This window comes from Neophocaena asiaeorientalis, unplaced genomic scaffold (genome assembly GCF_003031525.2).
Source record: "Neophocaena asiaeorientalis asiaeorientalis breed wild unplaced genomic scaffold, Neophocaena_asiaeorientalis_V1.1 scaffold292, whole genome shotgun sequence".
Lineage (NCBI taxonomy): Eukaryota > Metazoa > Chordata > Mammalia > Artiodactyla > Phocoenidae > Neophocaena > Neophocaena asiaeorientalis.
Genome location: NW_020173241.1, coordinates 731092 through 735657, shown reverse-complemented (window position 1 = coordinate 735657; position 4566 = coordinate 731092).

The following is a 4566-nucleotide window of genomic DNA, read 5'->3' as shown; positions in this document are numbered from 1 at the left end:
AAAAAAACCCCAAAACTGTTTGATCACAGAACGTTTTATTTCTTCCTTCTCAATCTGAATATTTTTATTTCCTTTTTTTGTCTTATCATATTAGCTAGGCTTTCAGTATGATGTTGAAAAACAGCGGTGAGAAGGGACATCCTTGCCTCATTTCTGATCTTAGCAGGAAATCTTCGAGTTTCTCACCACTAGGTATGATGTTAGCTGTAGGTTTTTTTGTAGATCGTCTTTATCAAGATGAGAAATTTCCTCTCTATTCTAGTTTGCTGAGAGTTTTTTTTTTAAATAAATTTACTTATTTATTTTTGGCTGCGTTGGGTCTTTGTTGCTGTGTGTGAGCTTTCTCTAGTTGCGATGAGTGGGGGCTACTCTTCATTGCAATGCACGGGCTTCTCATTGCGGTGGCTTCTCTTGTTGCAGAGCATGGGCTCTAGGCACGTGGGCTCTGTAGTTGTGGTGCACAGGCTTAGTTGCTCTACGGCATGTGGGATCTTCCCGGACCAGGGCTCGTACCCATGTCCCCTTCATTGGCAAGCAGATTCTTAACCACTGGGTCACCAGGGAAGCCCATCAAACATTTATTAATAGTTCTAAACCTTTTGTTTCTCTGTAAAAGGAAGCCAGTGTTCAGTAATTAATGTTTCAGTATCTTATTTTATTTGGAAATGACCTAGTTATTTAATAAACTTCCATCATTTAACTTAATTTAGCACAACTCTAAATTTTCATGTTGTTGAATATCTGGAGAGATTTTTTTTTTTTTTAGCTTCAACCCCATGCGGCATGAAGGATCTTAGTTCCCAGACCAGGGATCAAGCCTGTGACCACTGCAGTGGAAGTGTGGAGTCTTAACCACTGGACCACCAGAGAAGTCCCTGGAGAGATTATTTTTAGATGGACATTCCTAAAACATAATTATTCTTAAAAAGTTCACCCAAAGCTCTTATCTCATTTGCATTTTCTTTCCTTAAAAGTTTCCTCACATTGAGTTTCTCCAGCAGTCAGCCACAAACGGCTTATGGACTAATGAGATCCTGATCTCCTTAGCTCTCACCCATGGCGAAGTCGAGCCTGAGGCAGCCAGAACCCCTGGGCCACTGGTCTTCAGTAGCAAGCATCCTCATCCATTCACCCCAGGGTGCTGAAAACTATTTCATTTTCTACACATGCAGTGAGTGAAAATGGCTGAAAAGTGGTGAGAAGAGCTGGTTTCTCCATTTCCCTGGCCCTGAACCAAGATGACGGAGTAGAAGGACATGCTGTCACCCCCTCTTGTGAGAACACCAGAATCACAACTAGCTGCTGGACAATCATCGACAGGAAGACACTGGAACTCACCAAAAAAGATACCCCACATCCAAAGACAAAGGAGAAGCCACAATGAGATGGTAGGAGGGGCACAATCACAGTGAAATCAAATCCTATAACTGCTGGGTGGGTGACTCACAGACTGGAGAACACTTATACCACAGAAGTCCACCCAGTGGGGTGAATGCTCTGAGCCCCACGTCAGGCTTCCAAACCTGGGGGTCCGGCAATGGGAGGAGGAATTCCTAGAGAATCAGACTTTGAAGGTTAGTGGGATTTGATTACAGGACTTTGAAAGGACTGAGGGAAACAGAGATTCCATTCTTAGAGGTCACACACAAAGTAGTGTGTGCATCGGGACCCAGGGGAAGGAGCAGTGACCCCAGGGGAGACTGAACCAGACCTACCTGCTAGTGTTGGAGGGTCTCCTGCTGAGGTGGGGGGTGGCTGTGGCTCACCATGGGGACAAGGACACTGGCAGCAGAAGTTCTGGGAAGAACTCCTTGGCATGAGCCCTCCCAGAGTCCTCAATTAGCCCCACCAAAGAGCCCAGGTAGTCTCCAGTGTTGGGTTGCCTTAGGCAAAACAACCAACAGGGAGGGAACCCAGCTCCACCCATCAGCAATCAAGTGAATTAAAGTTTTACTGAGCTCTGCCCACCAGAGCAACAGTCAGCTCTACCCACGACCAGTCCCTCCCATCAGGAAACTTGCACAAGCCTCGTACATAGCCTCATCAACAAGAGAGGGCAGACAGCAGAAGCACTACAATCCTGCAGCCTGTGGAACAAAAACCACATTCACAGAAAGATAGGCAATATGAAAAGGCTACGTACCAGATGAAGGAACAAGATAAAACCCCAGAAAAACAACTAAATGAAATGGAGATAGGCAACCTTCCAGAAAAAGAATTCAGAATAATGATAGTGAAGATGATCCAGGGCCTTGGAAAAAGAATGGAGGCAAAGATGAAGAAGACACAAGAAATGTTTAACAAAGACCTAGAAGAATTAAAGAACAAACAAACAGAGATGAACAATACAATAACTGAAGTGAAAACTACACTAGAAGGCATCAATAGCAGAATAACTGAGGCAGAAGAACGGATAAGTGGCCTGGAAGACAGAATGGTGGAATTCACTGCAGCGGAACAGAATAAAGAAAAAAGAATGAAAAGAAATGAAGACAGCCTAAGAGACCTCTGGGTCTTAAACACATTAAACACAAAAGCATTTGCATTATAGGGGTCCCAGAAGGAGAAGAGAGAGAGCAAGGACCCAAGAAAATATTTGAAGAGATTATAGTCGAAAACTTCCCTAACATGGGAAAGGAAATAGCCACCAAAATCCAGGAAGTGCAGAGAGGTCCATACAGGATAAACCCAAGGAGAAACACACCAATACACATAGTAATCAAATTGGCAAAAATTAAAGACAAAGAAAAATTATTGAAAGCAGCAAGGGAAAAACAACAAATAACTTACAAGGGAACTACTGTAAGGTTAACAGGTTATTTCTCAGCAGAAACTCTACAAGCCAGAAGGGAGTGTCATGGTATACTTAAAGTGATGAAAGGGAAGAACCTACAACCAAGATTACTCTACCCGGCAAGGATCTCCTTCAGATTCGATGGAGAAATCAAAAGCTTTACAGACAAGCAAAAACTAAGAGAATTCAGCACCACCAAACCAGCTCTACAACAAATGCTAAAGGAACTTCTCTAAGTGGGAAACACAAGATAAGAAAAAGACCTACAAAAACAAACCCCAAACAATTAAGAAAATGGTCATAGGAACATACGTATCGATAATTACCTTAAACGTGAATGGATTATATGCTCCAACCAAAAGACACAGGCTTGCTGAATGGATACAAAAACAAGACCCATATATATGCTGTCTACAAGAGACCCACTTCAGACCTAGGGACACATACAGACTGAAAGTGAGGGGATGGAAAAAGATATTCCATGCAAATGGAAATCAAAAGAAAGCTGGAGTGGCAATACTCATATCAGATAAAATAGACATTAAAATAAAGACTGTTACAAGAGACAAGGAAGGGGCTTCCTTGGTGGCGCAGTGGTTGGGAATCTGCCTGCCAATGCAGCGGACATGGTTTCGAGCCCTGGTCTGGGAAGATCCCACATACTGCAGAGCAACTAGGCTCCTGTGTCACAACTGGTGAGCCTGTGCTCTGGAGCCCGCGAGCCACAACTACTGAGCCCACATGCCACGACTACTGAAGTCTGCATGCCTAGAGCCCATGCTCTGCAACAGGAGAGCCCACGGCAATGAGAGGCCCGCGCACTGCAACGGGAAGTGGCCCTCGCTCGCTGCAACTAGAGAAAGCCCACACGCAGGAACTAAGACCCAACACAGCCTAAAATAAATTAATTAATTAAATATCATTAAAAAAAGAATAAACATAGTTATATTGTAGCACATAATCACAATCACCTACTGAAGCCAAGGTATACTTTTTAAAAAAAAGAGAGAGACAAGGAAGGGCACTACATAATGATGAAGGGATCAATCCAAGAAGAAGATATAACAATTATAAACATATATGCACCCAACATAGGAGCACCTCAATACATAAGGCAACTGCTAACAGCTATAAAACAGGAAATTGACAGTAACACAATAATACTGGGGGACTTTAACAGCTCACTTACACCAATGGACAGATCATCCAAAATGAAAATAAATAAGGAAACAGAAGCTTTAAATGACACAAAAGACCAGATAGATTTAATTGATATTTATAAGATATTCCATCCGAAAATAGCAGATTACACTTTCTTCTCAAGTGTGCACGGAACATTCTCCAGGATAGATCACATCTTGGGTCACAAATCAAGCCTCAGTAAATTTAAGAAAATTGAAATCATATCAAGCGTCTTTTCTGACCACAATGCTATGAGATTAGAAATGAATTAAAGGGGAAAAAACGTAAAAAACACAAACACATGGAGGCTAAACGATATGTTAGTAAATAACCAAGAGATCACTGAAGAAATCAAAGAAGAAATAAAAAAATACCTAGAGACAAATGACAATGAAAACACGACGATCCAAAACCTATGGGATGCAGCAAAAGCAGTTCTAAGAGGGAAGTTTATAGCTATACAAGCCTACCTCAAGAAACAAGAAAAATCTCAAATAAACAATCTAACCTTACACCTAAAGGAACTAGAGAAAGAAGAACAATCAAAACCCAAAGTTAGCAGAAGGAAAGAGATCATAAAGATCAGAGCA